The following is a 20568-nucleotide window of genomic DNA, read 5'->3' on the forward strand; positions in this document are numbered from 1 at the left end:
TTTATTCCCCATTGACTTACATTGGGTTTCGTGTTTCGGGACGACCCCGACTTTTCCCTATAATCGGACGATCTTGCTCGACCCGACTTTTGGAAAAGTCGGGTTTCACGAAACGAAACGCGACCCTAAAAAACCAAAAGTCGCTCAACTCTATTATTAAACCATTTCCCTGTGTGAAAAATGTAAAATCTGTGGCTAAAACTAAATTTTTGTGGTAAAAATGTAATAATTTTCCTCACTGCCCAATCATATAGAATTCTGTGACACAACCGTGGTATCAATATGATCACTGCACCCTTGGATGAATTCATTAAGAAGTGTAGTTTGTAAAATGGAGTCACTTATGGTAGGTTCTGCTGTTCTGGCACCTCAGGGGCTCTGCCAGTGGGTCATAGCACCTTCAAACCATAGCAGTAAAATCTTCCCTATAATATACACTCCTTTCCTTCTGAGCTTTGCACTGTGCCTCAAAAGTAGTTCTCGATTACATGTAAGGTATTGGCACAATCAGGAGAAATTGCACAACAAGCTGAGAGGTCTATTATTTCCTGTTAGCCCTTAAAAAAAAGTTAAAAATTTAGGGTGAAAACAACATTTTAGCGGTAAAAATGTAATTATTCTTTCTTCACTGCCCAATGGTATAAATTTCTGTGAGGCACATGTGGTGTCAACATGCTCACTTCACCCCTAAATTAATTAATTGGGGGTGTAGTTTGTAAAATGACATAACATATGATGTTTTCTACTGTTTTGGCATTTCAGGGGCTCTGCCAAAGTGACATTGCACCCTCAAACCATCCCAGCAACATCTGAATTCCAATATATGCACTTCTTCTCTTCGGTGCTTTGCACTGTGTCTCAGAAATAGTTTTTGACCACCCTTGTGAAAATATAATTGGGACTAAAAAAAAATGTGGGGAAAACGTGATTTTCTTTTTACTTCCAGTGCTCTACATTATAAACTTCTGTAAAGTACCTGGGGATTCAAGGTGCTCACCTCTCATATATATATATATATATATATATATATATATATATTAGCGGAAGAGCCCGGCGCTGCCCAAGCATAGTAACTAACTGGTTAGCTATAACAAATTATAATTATATACCCATCACACATCCTCCATCCCATAGTCCAGTGCCCATATACCCATCATACATATTCGCCATCCCATAGTCGAGTGTCCTTATACCCATCACACATCCTCCATCCCATAGTCCCATGCCAATATACACATCATACATATTCTCCATCCCATAGTCCCATGCCCATATACCCATCATACATATTCGCCATCCCATAGTTGAGTGCCCATATACCCAAAACACATCCTTCATCTCATAGTCCCATGCCCATATACCCATCATACATATCCTCCATCCCATAGTCCCATGCCCATATACCCATCATACATATCCTCCATCCCATAGTCCCGTGCCCATATACCCTTCATACATATCCGCCATCCCATAGTCCCGTGCCCATATACCCGTCATACATATCCTCCATCCCTTAGTCCAATGCCCATATACTCATCACACATCCTCCATTCCATAGTCCCATGCCCATATACCCATTATGACATCATCATCACCATGGCAACCGCTATGACATAAACGTCTCCATTGCAACCTATGATGAATCAGCGTCGCCATGGCAACCATTGTGACATCATAATGAAGGGCGGGGCTTGATGCGCACACACTTTTTCCCCATTATGTAGATAGGGGCAAAATTGTTTGGTGAATTGGAACACGCGGGGTTAAAATTTCACCTCACAACATAGCTTAGGACACTCTCGGGGTCCAGACGTGTGACTGTGCCAAATTTTGTGGCTGTAGCTGCGACGGTGCGGATGCCTATCCCGGACATACACACACACATACACACACACATACATACATACACACACTTGAGCTTTATATATTAGATATGTCTTACGGGGTGTACCGTAGTTTCCCAAATGGGGTCTCTTGTGGGGGGGATTCCACTATTTGAGGACATCAGGGGCTCTCCAAACGCGACATGCATCCACTCTCATTTCCACCCATTTTTGCGTTTGAAAAGTCACACAGTGCTCCTTCCCTTCCGAGCCCTGCCCTGCGCACAAACAGTAGTCTTCACCTACATATGGGGTATCGGTGCACTCAGGAAAAATCACACAACAAAACAAATTTTAGGGTCCATTTTCAACTGTTACCCTTGTAAAAATAAAACTATTTGGGCTAAAATAAAAGATTTGTTGAAAAAAGTTCAATGTTAATTTTTTTCCTTCCACATTCCATTAAGTACTGTGAAACACCTGAAGGGTTAATAAACTTTTTGAATGGGAGTTTGAGGAGAGCAGTTTTTAGAATGGTGTCACTTTTGGGTATTTTCTGTCATATAGGCCCCTCAGATTCACTTCAAATGTGATGTGGTCCTAAAAAAAAATGGTTTTGTAAATTTTGCTGTAAAAATGAGAAATTGCTGGTCAACTTTTAACCCTTCTAACTTCCTAACAAAAAGAAATTATGTTTAAAAAATGATGCAGAGGTAAAGTAGACATATGGGAAATGTTATTTATTAACTATTTTATGTAACATAACTCTCCAATTTATGGGCACAAGAATTAAAATTTTAAAAATTTTGAAATTTTCAAGATTTTCACCAAGTTCCCAGTATCTTCACAAATAAATGCAAGTCATATCGAATACATTTTACCACTATCATGAGGTACAATATGTCTCGAAAAAACATTGTCAGAATCAGTGGGATCCATGGAAGCATTCCAAAGTTATTACTTCATAAAGTGACAATGATCAGGTTTAAAAAATTAAATGCGGTCATTAACCTACAAAGTGGCTTTGTCCTTAAGGGGTTAATAGCCATTTGTAATTGTAGAGATACTGGCTGGCTGGTGACTAGTTGAGGCAGCATAATTTGAATACCTTATTATATTGATGACTGGATCACACATGACAAGTCATTTAACCATTGACTTTTAGTGCCTCCACTGTTTCCTCATAGATTGTAAGATGCAAGCAGGGCCCTCACTCTTCTTGGTATATGTTAAATTATGTGTTGCACTGTAATGTCTTTTATTGTCTGTACATGTCCCCTCTAAATTGTAAAGTGTGGAGGAATATGATGGTGCTTACACACATTCAGGGTCGTAATGAACAAGGTTGTAGAAGGTGTGACTGGGCCCGTCGATCCCAGTGTCAGCTGCGTGTGCGTTCCACGCACATCCAGATGAAGTGTCTTTCAGCACAGGGACCCGCCGGCTCACTGTGCTGCAATACAGACCACTGGCCAATCAGATGCCGGCAGCTGATATCAGCGTGCCTTCTATGGCAACGAATTATGTCACCGCCATGAAATGTCAATGCCTGGCACACCTCAATACACTTCAGTTGGATGTGCATCCTCGGACGCGCATCCACCGGAAGTACGTAGGTGCTGGAGTAGCATGCATCGAGATTGGCAAAGAAATGGTTCAATCACAGTGAAGTAGATGTGCTGGATTGGCCCCACAGTCCCCAGACCTCAACCCAATCAAACACTTGTGGGTAGAGTTGAAGAAAAGCTGTGTACATACCCAAGTGAGTCGACCAGTATGTACCAACTTTGAGAACATGTAGAAGAGACCTTGGATCAGGTTTCAGTTGAGACATGCTTGAATTTGATTGAGAGGATGCCCAGAATAATTCAGGCAGTTAAACGCCAAAGGTGGATTTACAAAGCACTAACAAAATTATAAAAAATAAAATTTTGATTTTAGGAGTACAACAGTAACAATGCAGTGGCATGACAAGAATCTGCATAACTAATCATGTGCTAAATAGTTGAAAGTCAATTTTATGTATGAGATAGATAATTGTCTATAAAATGATGGTAGCCTCACGTTCAAAGCAGTAGTGGTGAGATATGAAGCCTGAAACTCAAAACATTGTTACCCTTTGGCTCATCAGTGCATTTGACCATTCATCTTTCAATTATATGAAGTTTGCCAGTGCTAAATGTTGAAAAACACAAGATTTGCACCAAATTTTACTGTTGGTATGGTGCTTTTGGGGTGATATGCAGTGCCTTTTGGCCTTGAAACATGGTGTGTATCATGGCATCCAAAAACTTCAATTTTCTTCTCATTTGACCAGACTAAATACTCCCAGTACTTCACAGGTTTATCTAAACATTGGCAAACTTTAACCCCTTAACAACGAGGGGTATTTTTGGTTTTGAATTTTCATTTTTCCCTCCCCGTCTTCCCAGAGCCATAACTTTTTTATTTTTTCGCCAATATGGCCATATGAGGACTTTTCTGTGGGACGAGTTGTACTTTTGAACGACACCATTGGTTTTACCATGTCGTTTACTACAAAACGGGGAAAAAATTCCAAGTGCGTTGAAATTGCAAAAAAAGTGCAATTCCACACTGGCTTTTTGCTTGGCTTTTTTGCTAGGTTCACTAAATGCTAAAACTGACCAGTCATTATGATTCTCCAGGTCAGTACGAGTTCATAGACACCAAACATGTCTAGGTTATCTTTTATCTAAGTGGTGAAAAAAAAATCCAAAATTTGTTAAAAAAAAAATTGCGCCATCTTCCAAGACCCATAGCGTCTGCATTTTTTGTGTTCTCGGGTTGGGTGAGGGCTTATTTTTTGTGCACCGAGCTGGCGTTTTTAATTGTACTAATTTTGTGCAGATACGTTCTTTTGATCGCCCATTATTGCATTTTAATGCAAAGCCACAGGAACCAAAGAAATGTAATTCTGCCGTTTTGATTTTATTTCTTGCTAACCTGTTTAGCGATCAGGTTAATCCTTTTTTTTATTGATAGATCAGGCGATTCTGAATGCGGCAATACCTAATACAGTATGTGTATGTGTGATTTTTTTTTTTATTGTTTTATTTTGAATGCGTCGAATGGGGGGTGATTTAAACTTTTAGGTTTTTTTTATTTTTTTCATATTATTTAAAACTTTTTTTAACTTTTGGCATGCTTTAATAGCCTCCAAGGGAGGCTAGAAGCTGCCATAGCACGATCGGCTTTGCTACATATAGGTGATGCTCAGATTGCCTAAATGTAGCAGAAATACAGCATTGCTATGAGCGCCGACCACCGGGTGGCGCTCATAGCAATCGGGCATCAACAACCATAGAGGTATTCATCATACCTCTGGTTGTTATGCCAACGCATCGGTGACCCCTAATCACGTGACGGGGGTCAGAGATGCGCGCATTTCCGGCCGTGGCCGGAAGCTCTAGTTAAATGCCCGCTGTCAGCGTTTGACAGTGGTGTTTAACTAGTTAATAGGCGCAGGTGGATCGCGATTGCGGGCACATGTCAGCTGTTCAAAACAGCTGACATGTTCCGGCTTTGATGCGGGTTCACCGCCGGAGCCCTCATCAAAACGAGGGAGACGTCCAATGACGGACTGTGGTTGCGAAAGTCTTGAGACATTTCACTGGTTATACCTATCATGAGATGTTTCTTGTGTGGCACCTTGACACCTTTTAATACACCATAATTTGAACCGGCTGATAGTAAAAAATAGTAAGTGGCAGGATTGCTGATAGATTTCTACTGATGTCATGACTTTCCATATCTTTTTGCACCTCCTTTTGCTAGTGTTCAATATTTTTCATTGTGTCATTTCACATTACGACACATAACTTAATTTACGGACATCTATTTTTTGATATCTTTGCCTTTGTGGATTAATTGGGTAGTTACCGACATCTGGTGAGAATTTATGTAATTAGCAACGTTAGAAATATATTTAGAAAATTGTTGATGTGTTCAATACTTATTTCACCCACTGCATTCCAGATTGGGAGACATATATATAGTTGGGAAAAAAGTATTTAGTCAGCCACCAATTGTGCAAGTTCTCCCACTTAAAAAGATGAGAGAGTCATGTAATTGACATCATAGGTAGACCACAACTATGAGAGTCAAAATGAGAAAACAAATCAGATTGTCTGATTTGGCAAGATTTATTTTGCAAATTATGGTGGAAAATAAATATTTGGTCACCTAAAAGCATGCAAGATTTCTGGCTCTCACAGACCTGTAACCTGTCACAGTGACTGGCCTGCGGAGAAGATCCTAAATGCAGTGCCCATAGAAGGGAGGAAGAGGTACAGATTGTGGTGACTCGCAGGATTCCGGCTCCATAACTGACATACATGGGAGGGGGTAGTATTACAATGAAGACAGGAGGCAGAGATTTCTTACAGCAATGGACTGTGGAAGCTTGGAAGAAATCATTAGCATAAGGAAAGAATATAACATTTCTCCACCAGACAGTTAATACAAGCATACAGGTAGGACCAGTGTAACATTTCTATTACCTGTATGTCCATATTAATAGATCACATATGTCTCGGGGGGTGACAGATTCCCTTTAAAGCACCACTCCAGCATTTTTTTTTATTTCACCGCTGGAGTGGCGCCTTAACTCCTTAACGACCACTGATACGCCTTTTAACAGCAGTAGTTAAGGGTACTTAAACCACAGCGCCGTGAATTCATGGTGCTGTTGAAAAAGTGTATAGCGCCACCCAGAGTCGTATTTTCACCCCAGAAAACATGATTCAGAGTGGTTTTTACCGACCCCGATTTTGCAATCGCCGTTATTAACCGTATAACGGCGACCGCAAAAAAATAGTCCGATGTGCCATTTAATAGGGTCGACGATCCCCCCCAAAATACCTCTAATTGGCACCCGGCAACAATAAGAAGATTTTTCTTATTGGTTCATTTTGGTCACTGTGATAGACCCTATCACAGTGGTCAAAATAAAAAAAAAGTAAATAAACCCCCCCTTTATCACCCCCTTAATTAGGGAAAAATAATGAAAAAGAGAAAATATATTTATTTTCATTTTCCCATTAGGGTTAGAGTTAGGCTAAAGTGAGTTAGGGTTAGGGTTGGAATTAGGGTTACGGTTGGAATTAGGGTTAGGTTTGGATTTAGGGTTAGGGTTGTGGTTAGGGTTATGGTTAGGGTTGGGATTAGGGTTAGGGGTGTGATGGGGTTAGGGATATGGTTAGGGTTGGGATTAGGGTTAGGGGTGTGTTGTGGTTAAATTTGTGGTTAGGGTTGTGAATAGGGTTAGGGGTGTGTTGGGGTTAGGGTTGGAGTGAGAATTGAGTGGTTTTCACTGTTTAGGCACATCAGGGTGTCTCCAAACGTGACATGGCGCCACCATTGATTCCAGCCAATTTTGCATTCAAAAAGTCAAAAGGTGCTCCCTCCCATCCGAGCCCTGATGTGTGCCCAAACAGTGGTTTACCCCAACATATGGGGCATCAGCGTACTCAGGACAAGTTGCACTCCAACTTTTGGGGTCTAATTTCTCCTGTTACCCTTGGGAAAATGAAAAAATGGGGGCTAAAAAATCATTTTTGTGGAAAAAAAAAGATTTTTTATTTTCACTGCTCTGCGTTGTAAACTTCTGTGAAGCACTTAGAGGTTCAATGTGCTCACCACACATCTAGATAAGCTGCTTGGGGGGGTCTAGTTTCCAAAATTTGGCCATATGTGTGGGGTTTCTACTGTTTAGGCACATAAAGGGCTCTGCAAACGCAACATCACGCCTGCAGACCATTCCATCAAAGTCTGAATTCCAAAACGTCACTACTTCCCTTTCGAGCCCTGACATGTGCCCAAACAGTTGTTACTCCCCACATATGGACAACAACTTTTGGGGTCTAATTTCTCCTGCTATCCTAGTGAAATTAAAAAATTGTGGAGACAAAATGATTTTTTATTTTCACGCTCTGCGTTATAAACTTTAGTGAAACACTTGGGGGTTCAAAGTTCTCACAACACATCTAGATAAGTTCCTTTGAGGGCCTAGTTTCCAAAATGGGATCACTTGTGGAGGGTTTCTACTGTTTAGGCACATCAGGGGCTCTGCAAACGCAACATGATGCCCGCAGACCATTCCATCAGTCTGCATCCCAAAACGGCGCTCCTTCCCTTCCGAGCTCTGCCATGCTCCCAAACAGTGGTTCCCCCCACATATGGGGTATCAGCGTACTCAGGACAAATTGCACAACTTTTGTGGTCCAGTTTCTCCTGCTTCCCTTGTGAAAATAAAAATTAGTGAGTTAAAATATCATTTTTTGAGGAAAAAAAATCATTTTTTTATTTTCACGTCTCCGCTTTATAAACTTCTGTGAAGCACTTAGAGGTTCACAGTGCTCACCACACCTCTAGATAAGTTCCTAAAGGGGTCTAGTTTCCAAAATGGTGTCACTTGTTGGGGTTTCCACTGTTTAGGCACATCAGGGGCTCTCCAAACGCGACATGGCATCCGATCTCAATTCCAGCCAATTCTGCATTGAAAAAGTCCAACGGCGCTCCTTCCGTTCCAAGCCCTGCCGTGCGCCCAAATAGTGGTTTACCCCCAAATATGGGGTATCGGCGTATTCAGGAGAAATTACACAACAAATTTTGTGGTTCATTTTCTCTTTTTACACTTGTGAAAATAAAAAAAATTGGTTCTGAAGTAAAATTTTGTAAAAAAAAAAAAAAAAAGTTAAATGTTAATTTTTTCCTTCCACACTGCTTCAGTTCGTGTGAAGCATGTAAAGGGTTAATACACTTCTTGAATTTGATTTTGAGCACCTTGAGGGGTGCAGTTTTTAGAATTGTGTCACTTTTGGATATTTTCTGTCATATAAGCCCCTCAAATTCACTTCAAATGTGAGGTGGTCCCTAAAAAAATGGTTTTGTAAAGTTTGTTGCAAAAAGGAGAAATCGCTAGTCAACTTTTAACCCTTATAAGTTCCAAACCAAAAAAAAATTTTGTTTCAAAAATTGTGGTGATGTAAAGTAGACATGTGTGAAATGTTATTTATTAAATATTAAGGGCATAAATATTAGAAGTTTAAAAATTGCAAAATTTTAAAAATTTTCTCCATATTTCCTTTTTTCAGAAATAAACGCAAGTCATATCAAAGAAATTTTACCACTAACATGAAGTACAATAGGTCACGAAAAAATATTCTCAGAATCAGAGGGATCCGTTAAAGCGTTCCAAAGTTATAACCTCATAAAATGACAGTGGTCAGAATTGTAAACATTGGCCTGGTCATTAAGCTGCAAATTGGCTCCGTCACTAAGGGGTTAAAATCAAGACCTCCACCGACTGTCTGATACTCACCTTCCGGCATTTCATCTGTTTTTGCCTCCACTCGGCTCCATCTCCTTCAGTTTCTGGCATGCCGACTGCTCCAGTGTTTCATAGAGGGGCGCAGAGGTCTTTAAAACCCCTTAGTGACGGAGCCAATTTTTTAAATTCTGACCAATGTCATTGTATGTCGTCATAACTCTGGAATGCTTCAACAAATCCCAGTGATTTTGAGAATGTTTTTTTGTGGCACATTATAATTTATGATAGTGGTAAATTTAGATTGATATATTTTGTGTTTATTTATAAAAAATATCAGAAGCTTGACAAAAAAGTAAAAAAAAAATTGCAATATTCAAACTTTGAATGATTATCCCTTTAATCCAGATAATCATACCACAGAAAAGCATTAATAAATAACATTTCCCAAATGTCTGCCTTACATCAGCATCATTTGTAAAAAGCTAGTTTATTTTGTTAGCCTTTTAGGAGGTTTAAAAATGTAGCAATAATTTTTCATTTTTTCAAGGAAATTTACAAAATTTATTTTTGGAGGGACCTATCCAGGTTTGAAGTGACTTTAGGGGTGCTATATATTGGAAAACCCCAAACATGATACCATTTTAAAAACTGCACCCCCTGACATATTGAAAACTGCTGTCAGGTAGTTTATTAACCCTTCAGGTGATTTTCAGGAATTAATGCAAAGTGGTATAGCCGTAATGAAAAAGTGTTTGTTTGCCACCTAAATGTCAGTAACTTCTGAACTGACCACTATATCCGGGAGACTCTAAGGGTACCGTTACACCTAGCAATGCACCAGCGATCCCGACCAGCGATATGACGCGGTCAGGATCGCTGGTGCATCGCTAGGTGGTCGCTAGTGAGCTGCCACACAGGCAGATCTCACCAGCGACATAGCAGGGGTCGGGGGTCGCTACTTACCTGTCAGACGCGGCGATCCTGCGTCCTCCCGCCCGGCTCCACGCGTTGCTCGTCGTCACAGCAGGAAGCGCCGCAGGAAGTGACCGACGAGGAATGGTCGAGGAGCTTCTCGCGCGATCAGCGATAATCAGCGGGGGAGCCGGTCGGAGGTAAGTATCACATGCAGCAACATCGCTGCAACGTCACAAAATCGGTGACTTTACAGCGATATTGCTAGCGATATCGCAGTGTGTAACGGGGGCTTAAGGCCGCTATTTGGCCATGAACTGCTATGGCAAACATCAGGACCACAGAATCATGATCTCGGTGTGTCAATTAGATTAAAGTGCAAGCCCCCACAATCTATTAACCATTTATTTGATGTAGTCACTTTTGACAGCAGCAACTAAGGGGTTAAATAGATATGGACGGTGACAACACAGAGCATTTGTGATACAGCAAGTTGTCAGATATAGTGGACTGCCCACAGCTGCTGCATTGTCACCTGTATGGGGATGATATTCCCTTATATCTCAGGTCAGTATTTGGCTGTCATGAAGGGGTTCAATGTGAGTCTATGAGAGCATTTTTCTGGCCTCGTTCTCACCTCTTTCTGGTTCTCATAGACTTATATTGAGCCCTTGTGACGTAGCTTCTAACTTCTTGCCAGTCAGAAGCTGTGCTCACAAGTTTGAGCCGCCAGACTGGAGCGGTTGCTAAAAGCTGTGAATAAGCCAGATCATGAGTATATGACCGGGGAAGGGGACTTGTGCTTAAAGCACCACTCCTGCGGTGAGAGAAAAAAAACCTGCTGGAGTGGTGCTTTAATAATAAGTAATTTATTGTTATAAATTTAATAAAGGCTTGGAATAAATGTCTGCAGTCACTTTATGTGAATCATGACAGGGAGCGCCTGCTGTCATGAGCCCCCAATGTCACTGGTGTTATCAGGTGGTCATGCAACCACGTTTGCTATGTGTATGTGTTGACTAGAAAGGTTTGAGAGAAGCCGAAAGAGTCATCACATGATTGTCTGTTTGAATATGTGATACTAGGGCCATTGTTACTGTACATGGGGGGACTCAGGGGACATTATTAAATATTAAGAGGGCACTCAGTCATTATTGTTAGGCCGGGGTCACACTTGTGTGTGCAATGCGATAAACTTGCGCGAGTCTCTTGCATCAATAGCCAGCACTGCCACCAGAACTCAGGACCGGAGTGTGTGGCTGCATGTATTTCTATGTAGCCGCACACTCCGGCCCGAGTGCTGGCGGCAGTCCCGGATATTGATGCGAGAGACTCGCTCAAATTCCTAGCATTGCACACGCAAGTGTGACCCTGGCCTTATAGGGGCACTCAGAGTATTGTGACCATCAAAGTTGCAAATGGGGTATTATTTGTTTTTAACGACAAAATGTGGAGGGCACTAGCACAGGGCAGTAATATTTCTTAGGGGGGAATTTTACTATTTAGAGAGCATAAATGTGGCATTATTACTATGTAAGTGGGCCCAGTGGTGGCATTATTATGTGGGGCAGTAACAGGAGCCGCTATTGTACGTACGTTAATGCTACGCCTCTGGATGCCTCTCACAGTATCCCTCACACAGTATGACGTCCTCACAGTCCCTCACACATTATGATAACCTCACCACTTCTCCCACAGTATGATGCCCTCACAGCCACCTCTACAGACCTAATATGATGTCACCCACATTATGATGCCCCACAGTGCCCTCTACTAATAATGACTGAGCAGCAGGACAATCTAGTAATATCTCATTCACCTGTTCTGTTGAGACTCACTGACAACTGACAGCTGCCCCCTCCTCTCTCCTCAATATTCAACTGCCTGATCCCTTAGGATGTAGATACAGTAAAAATCAAGCTAGATGCTGGGTGGGCGGATCATGGTGCATTGCGCCACTGTTTCCTGCCTTTGCTCATACCAAAGTTCTGGCCGGACTGGTACAGCCATGTGGCTGATTGTAGCACATGGGCTTCAGTTTTTCCAGGTCTGGTCAATTGTATTTATATAATGTTGTCCCATAATATAAATCTAGCAAAATAACAATACTTGAATTATGGGGCTGCTTAATTAGATAAAAGGCTGTTGAATGAATCTGTGTAAAACTAAATATATGCATTGACACTACTGTGCATACAGATTTGAATATTGTGTTGAATGCTTAGACGATTATTAACCGCTTAACGACCAGAGGTATTTTTGTTTTTGCATTTTCCTTTTTTTCTCCCCTTCTTCTCAGAGTCATAACTTTTTTATTTTTCGGTCTAAATGGCCATGTGAGTGTTTATTTTTTGCGGGACAAGATGTACTTTGAAGGACACCATTAATTTTAATATATCGTGTACTGGTCATTACAAGTTCATAGACACCAAACATGTCTAGGTTTGTTTTTTTTAAGTGGTGAAAAAAAAAACAAAGTTTGTTAAAAAAAAAATAAATAATTGTGCCATTTTCCTATACCCATAGTGTCTCCATTGTTTCCATTTTTTGCGCGCCGAGCTGACGTTTTTATTGATACCATTTTGGTGTATATACAATCTTTTGATCGCCCATTATTGCATTTTAATGCAATGTTGTGGCAACCAAAAAAAACTTAATTCTGTCATTTTGACTTTTTTTCTCACTACACCGTTTAGCAATAGGGTTCATTCTTTTTTATATTGATAGATCAGTCGATTCTGAACGTGCAATACCAAATATGTGTATATTTGATTCTTTTTATTGTTTTATTTTGAATGAGTCAAAAGGGAGGTGATTTGAACTTTTATTTTTTTATTATTTAATATTTTTAAAAACTTTTTTTTTACTTTTTGCATGCTTCAATAGAAGCTACAGTACTTTAGTCTGCTCTGCTACACACAGGTGATGATCAGATCTCGTGTGTGTAGCAGAAATGCTCACTTGCTATGAGCGCCGACCACCGGGCTCACCGATCACCGGGGTCACCGATAGGTGGGATTTCTCACGTGCTTCTGGTAAGCGCGAGTTAAATACCGCTGTCAGAAATTGACAGCGGCATTTAACTAGTTAACAGCCACAGGTGGATCGCGATTCCACCTATGGCTGTTGTGGGCATGTCAGATGTCTTTTTACAGAGAAATCCTATCTTAGTATGTACGGTAAATGAGCTGTTAAGATCTATGGGCCGGACACTGATCTCGCTGACAATCTGCCTCCATACATTATTTTAACCCCTTCACCCCCAAGGGTGGTTTGCACCTTCATGACCGGGCCAATTTTTACAATTCTGACCACTGTCCCTTTATGAGGTCATAACGCTGAAACGCTTTTATGGATCATGGTGATTCTGACACTGTTTTCTCGTGACATATTGTACTTCATGATAGTGGTAAAATTTCATTCAAATAACTTGCGTTTATTTGTGAAAAAAATGGAAATTTGGCAAAAATTTTGAAAATTTCTCAATTTTCCAACTTTGAATTTTTATGCCCTTAAATCACAGAGATACGGCACACAAAAAACTTGAAAAGTAACATTTCCCACATGTTTACTTTACATCAGCACAATTTTGGAACCAATATATTTTTTGGTAGGAAGTTATAAGGGTTAAAAATTGACAAGCGATTTCTCATTTTTGCAGCACCATTTTATTTTTATGGACCACATCACATTTGAAGCCACTTTAAGGGGTCTATATTATAGAAAATACCCAAAAGTGATACCATTCTAAAAACTGCACCCCTTAAGGTGCTCAAAACCACATTCAAGAAGTTTATTAACCCTTTAGGTGCGTCACAGGAATTTTTTGAATATTTAAAAAAAAATGAATATCTAACTTTTTTTCACAAAAAAAATACTTCAGGTTCAATTTTTTTTATTTTACCAAGGGTAACAGGACAAATTGGACTGCAAAAGTTATTGTGCAATTTGTCCTGAGTACGCTGATATCTGATATGTTGGGGGGAACCACTGTTTCGGCGCATGGCAGAGCTCAGAAGGGAAGGAGCGCCGTTTGACTTTTTCAATGCAAAATTGGCTGGAATTCAGATCGGACGCCATGTCACGTTTGGAGAGCCCCTGATGTACCTAAACAGTGGAAACCCCCCACAAGTGGGGGTAAACCACTATTTGGGTGCATGGCAGAGCTCGGAAGGGAAGCAGCACCATTTGACGTTTTTGGCTGGAATTGAGATCTGACACCATGTCGCGTTTGGAAAGCCCCTGATGTACCAAAACAGTGGAAACCTCCCACAAATGACACCATTTTGGAAACTAGACCCCCCAAGGAACTTATCTAGATGTGTGATGAGAACTTTGAACCCCCAAGGGCTTCATAGAAGTTTATAACATACAGCCGTACAATTAAAAAATCATATTTTTTCCACAAAAATGATCTTTTCACCCTCAATTCTTATTTTTCCAAGGGTAACAGGGCCCTAAAAGGTATTGTGCAATTTGTCCTGAGTACGCTGATACCCCACATGTGGGGGTAAACTACTATTTGGGCGCATGGCAGAGCTCGGAAGGGAAGCAGCGCCATTTGACGTTTTTGGCTGGAATTGAGATCTGACACCATGTCGCGTTTAGAAAGCCCCTGATGTACCAAAACAGTGGGAACCCCCCACAAATGACACCATTTTGGAAACTAGACCCCCAAGGAACTTATTTAGATGTGTGGTGAGCACTTTGACCCCTCCAGTGCTTCACAGAAGTTTATAACGCCCGGGCGTGAAAATAAAAAATTCATATTTTTTCCACAAACATGATCTTTTAGTCACCAATTTTGTTATTTTCCCCAGGGTACCAGGAGAAATTGGACCCCAAAAGTTGTTGTCCAAATTGTCCTGAGTACGCTGATACCCCATATGTGTGAGAAAACTACTGTATGGGCACATGTCGGGGCTCGGAAGGGAAGTAGTGACGTTTTGGAATGCAGACTTTGATGGAATGGTCTGCGGGTGTCATGTGCGTTTGGAGAGCCCCTAATCTACCTAAACTATTGAAACTCCCCACAAGTGACCCCATTTTGGACACTAGACCCCCCACGGAACTTATCTAGATGTGTGGGGAGCACTTTGAACCCCCAAGTGCTTCACAGAAGTTTATAACGCCCGGGCGTGAAAATAAAAAAAATCATTTTTTTCCACAAAAATGATATTTTTGCCTCCAATTTTTTATTTTCCTAACGGTAACAGGAGAAATTGGACCCCAGAAGTTGTTTTGCAATTTGTCCTGAGTAGGCTGATACCCCATATGTGGGGGTAAAACACTGTTTGGGCGCATGGCAGAGCTTGGAAGGGAAGGAGCACCATTTGACTTTTTCAACTCAGAATTGGCTGGAATTGAGATCAGACACCATGTTGCATTAGGCGAGCACCTGATGTGCCCAAAAAGTGGAAACCCCCCAATTCTAACTCCAACCCTAACGCCAACACACCCCTAACCTAATCTCACCCCTAACCCCTAACCCTAATGGGAAAATGGAAATAAATACATTTTCTTTTAATTTTATTATTTTTCCCTTACTAAGGGGGTGATAACGGGGGGTTTGATTTACTATTTATGGCGGTATTTATTTTTGGCGGCTGTCGCACGCTAAAAGACGCTTTTTATTGTAAAAATAGTTTTTGCATCACCACATATTGAGAGCTATAATTTTTCCGTATTTTGACTCACTGAGTCATATGAGGTCTTATTTTTTGCGGGACGAGTTGACGTTTTTATTGGTACCATTTTCGGGCACGTGACATTTCCAGCGTTTCATGAATATCTTTTGGGGGGGTGCGTTTACCCCGTTCCGCGTGCGGTAAAATTGATAAAGCGGTTTTATGCTTCGGGTCAGTACGGTTACAGCGATACCTCATTTAGGTCGTTTTTTTATGTTTTGTCGGTTTTATGCAATGAAAACTATTTTATATAAAAAATAATTATTTTTGTATCACTTTATTCTGCAAGCTATAACTTTTTTATTTTTTCGCTGACGATGCTGTATGGCGGCTCATGTTTTGCGGGACAAGATGACGTTTTCAGCGGTACCATGGCTATTTATATGCGTCTTTTTGATCGCGCGTTATTGCACTTTTTGCTTGGCGGTATGATAATAAATCATTATTTTTTGCTTCGTTTTTTATTTTTATTTTTTAAGGGGTTCACTAAAGGGGTTAACTAATGGGATAGTTTTATAGGGCAGGTCGTTACGGACGCGGCGATACCTAATATGTGTACTTTTATTGTTTTTTATTTCAAAAAAATGGATTTATAGGGGAATATTTTTTTTTTTTCTCTAATTTATTTGGCAATTTTTTTTAATTATTTTAACACTTTTTTTTTTTTAACTTTATTACATAGTCCCAGGTGGGACATCACTGTCCTGTGACAGATCGCTGATCTGTCACATTACAGATCACTGTGACAGATCAGCAATCTGTCACAGGCAGTTCTGCAGACTTCCTCATGCCTGCGCTTTGCAGGCACTGAGGAAGTCAGCTCCCTACAGGCCCCCGAAGTCCCCCGTCGCTATCTTGGATTCGGGGGCCTGTAGGGAAAGAGACCCCCGCAGCAGCGCTGCACATTGCGCTGCCGTGGGGGGGCTCAGGGAAGCACGGAGGGAGCCCCCTCCCTGCCGATGCTTCCCTTTAACCCCCGGTACACCGCGATAATGTTTGATCGCGGTGTGCAAGGGGTTAACGTGTCGGGGGCAGTCCGTGACCACCCCTGACACATAGTGCCGGGTGTCAGTTGTGATAATCATCGCGGTAGACGTACTATCCCGTCCATGGGCATAGGGGCCCGGGTCCCATGGACGGGATAGTACGTCTGATGTCAGGAAGGGGTTAAATTATAGGGGGCATTACCAGTGCAAGACATGTATATCAGGAAAGCAGACTGTCAGTTTTAAAAATAAGCAACTTTGCAAGTTACTTGTTATTAAAAATACCGTACTCTCTGTTCTCAAGAAAGGAGGGATTTTTAATGTTATTGCTTACTCTCATAGCCTAGGTTGCTGGCTACTGCTTACGAGGTTTGTGAATAGAGCCTGTTAGCACTGCTCTGAAGCTGCCACGATGACTGGAGCGCACTATTTGCTTTTGTACCCCTGCGCTCATTCAGTGCTGCAGAGGCAAAGTTTCGAGAGATGCTACAGGTTCAAACTGTCAATCAAACAAGAGTGAACCTCTCCACAGTAAGCAGGAATCAGCATGGGAGGCTGGGGAGCCGTGCTCTCCTGCAGAAAATTATTATGGTACGTGCACACGATCAGGAATGGCTCAGGATTTGCTCAGGATTTGACGCAGGTGAAATCTGCACCAAATCTGCATCTGAGGTCACTGGCAGGTCACCTGCGTTTTTGATGCATTTTTTACATGCTTTTTTGATGTGTTTTTTCATTGCATGTGGTTTTCTTGTCACTTGAAATAAAGCTAATTGAAAGTTGGCTTCTGAGAAGGAAAAGAAAGTGATATCCTGTTTGCAGATTGTCACGATCCATTTTTAGATCCATGGCAGGTCTGGATTCTCACATTAAAACGTTTTTCCTTTCAGGGCATTTGGGATTAATATCAGTTTTCCCCCGATGACTGCTGGTATAATTACAATGCTGGTGAGTTTGTGATGCAGGTGGTGACTACTCCCACCATCCTTTAAAGCGTATGTGCACACGTTGTGGATTTGTCTGCAGATTTTTCCCTGCAGAATCTGCAGAATCCGCAGGACAAAATGCCTGCGTTTTACCTGCGGATTTACTGCGGATTTCCTGTGGATTTCTAGCGGATTTAGTGCAGATTTTGCCTGCGTTTTTACACCTGTGGATTCCTAGAATGGAATAGATATAGAAACGCTGTGGAATTCGCACAAAGAATTCACATGCTGCGGAAGATAAAACGTTGTGTGCAGAGCGGATTTTGTTTTCCATAGGATAACATGGTACTGTACATCCCTTGGAAAACTGCTGCGGATCTGCAGGGCCAAATCCGCTGCGGATCCACAGACAAATCCCCAACGTGTGCAGTGTGCACATACCCAAAATGTCACCTGATGCATCAGCTGACTGTTGGTTATGCAGGTCCTTTTGGATACCAACCATGCTGAAGACAGGAGGTTGCTGGTGCATTGGTGCTTCAGCTGAATGCTGTTATCTGGTGCCTTACTCTGCTGTGCGGTGCATTGCAGCAGAGAAAGCTAAGTGTGTTTTTTGTTACCCTGTTCCTTTTGCTGTTTGTCTATCCTTACCTTGTGTTGTATTAGTGCAGCGGTGGGACCAGTGTCATCACTTGCCAATTCCCTACTTAGGGATAGGTGCAAGGCAAGTGAGGGCTAAGGTATACTGCTCGGCGACAGGTTGAAAGAACCTGTATAGGGATGCTAGTAAGAGCAGGGCGCATCCTCAGGAGAGTGCAAGAGGTGTCCATTTCCCCGTTCCCTATCATTGTAGTTGTTTCCCCAGTGTTCCCCTGTTTACTTTATCATTTAGTTACCAACCGATTGTTTGGTCGTGTCACACAGGGCCAGTCACTTCATGACACAGGTATATTGAGGTGTTATGGGCTGGCGCAACGCACCAAATAAATAAAGATGAAATAATGTAAGGGGTGCGTTCGCAGTCTGGGCCCACCGTGCAGAGGTGACCAACTGCTGCTAAACAATGAGGGGAAGGCATGTAGGAGAAAAGCCGGACACCGGTAGGTAACCCCTTGTTGTGAGTTCATTCTCACCAGTTGTGAGTTCCCCTTCTGGACTCCCTCTGGTGGTGACGGGAGGTGGTGCGGCTGGTTTGATCGGTGGAGATCTGCCACCTAAGAATGAGCATGATGATTGGATCTCAGGATTCTCAGATTGGATTTAAGACAGCCGATGCCCTATTCAGTTGCTGGTGATTCCTTCTGGCTTGTCAGCTCTTGGTTTTCAGCTCTGTTCCAGTTGTCTAAAGCTAAGTTTTCCTGCTAATGTTCACACTTGATTTTGTTGGTCTATTCAGTTTTTTGTGTGGTCTGCCAGCCCCGGCTGGGGGCTGAGCTGAATTTCCACTCTTATTTATCAGTATTTTGAAAATTGGCTTTTTGTCCCTTACTAGTTCGGTCTCTTTTTGCTCTGTCTCAGAATATTCCAGAGTGCTGATATAGTGGGAGAAGTCTAGTGACTTCAGGGTTAATTTTGCTATCAGAAGTGTTGGACATTATTTTTGTAGGGTTTTTTGCAGGTTGCAGATAGTGACTTGCCTTTCCTTTCCTGTCTAGTTAGTTTGGGCCCCATCGTTTGCTCAGCCTATTTTCCTGCCTGTGTTTGTGCCTTCATCTTGTTTCACCGTCAATACATGTGTGGGGGCTATCTATTCCTTTGGGGTCTGCTCTGGGGCAGTTAGTTTTCCCTTTCCTTGCTTTAGGCTTATGTAGTCCTCCGGCCGTGACGAGGCGTCTAGGAACATCGTAGGCACGCTCCACGGCTACTGCTAGTTGTGTGGTAAGATCAGGGATCTGCAATCTGCATAGTTACCAACTTCTCTGGTTTTCTGTTTTCTGTTTAGCTTGTTTTGTTTTTTTTCTCCTCGGTGACCCATTCATAACACCCCTGATCCGGTGCTAGCAGGCACGAACTCCGTTGCTTCACGTAGCACGTGTCAGCTGGCAAACAGCCGCAACCTGTTTACATCAAAGGTCACAGCAGTGTGAACCACGGCTTATGACGGGTGCAGTGTCCGCCCTGACGGACACCACTAACCAGCCTAACAACGGTGCTGGAAAGCGCGCACACGGCACACGACATTACTGTGGCGGACGCTGCGGTAGCAGTGTCGAGGAGGCCAGTACTGGCCGACGCCCTAGGCGCTGAAGGTAGATGAGGCTAACACTGTGGCGCTGTGCAGTGTCCAAACTATTGAGCTGACTCTAATTCCTAACCCTAACTCATGCGTAATATCCAAGGAGGGGGAATTATAATGCGTCAGTCACCAGGCTCATTCATCCGTCATCATGCTTACACTAAGTACTATAGCCTCAGAGTCTATCATAGCGCATGGCAGGGTGGCCATGCGAACCTTTTATAGCCGTGCCCTTCCGGGACCTTCCTGATCCTTCAGATGGACCAATCAGAACTGGAGAAGGACCTGAGCATGTGACTCCCGATCCCCAATGGGAGATCGTCTCATGAGCATGTTCAGTGGACCGAAGGAAGGACTTAGACTCTGGAGTCTTTTGCTGCTGACCAGACTGCATTCCCATAACTGAACTAGAGGTGGCAGCAGCAACCGAACCCACAATGCTGGTGTGGGCAGAACGCCGGGATCGTGAAGTCTGCTGAACAGGCTCCACTGCGGCCGGAGGGGAATGGGAGACTGTCGAAGGCAAGGCTCGGGATTCCCGCTGTGCAGCGCCCGGAACCCTAACATTACCCCCCCTCCTAGGGCCCCCTCCCCTCTGAGCCTTGCTGTGCTCAAATGCTGCAATAAGGAGCGGGGCGTGGATATTCTCCACTGGCTCCCAGGTCCGAGCCTCAGGACCTTGACCCTCCCAGTCCACCAAATAAAAT

Source organism: Dendrobates tinctorius, unplaced genomic scaffold (assembly GCF_039654945.1).
Source record: "Dendrobates tinctorius isolate UK_male_01 unplaced genomic scaffold, ASM3965494v1 ptg000079l, whole genome shotgun sequence".
Lineage (NCBI taxonomy): Eukaryota > Metazoa > Chordata > Amphibia > Anura > Dendrobatidae > Dendrobates > Dendrobates tinctorius.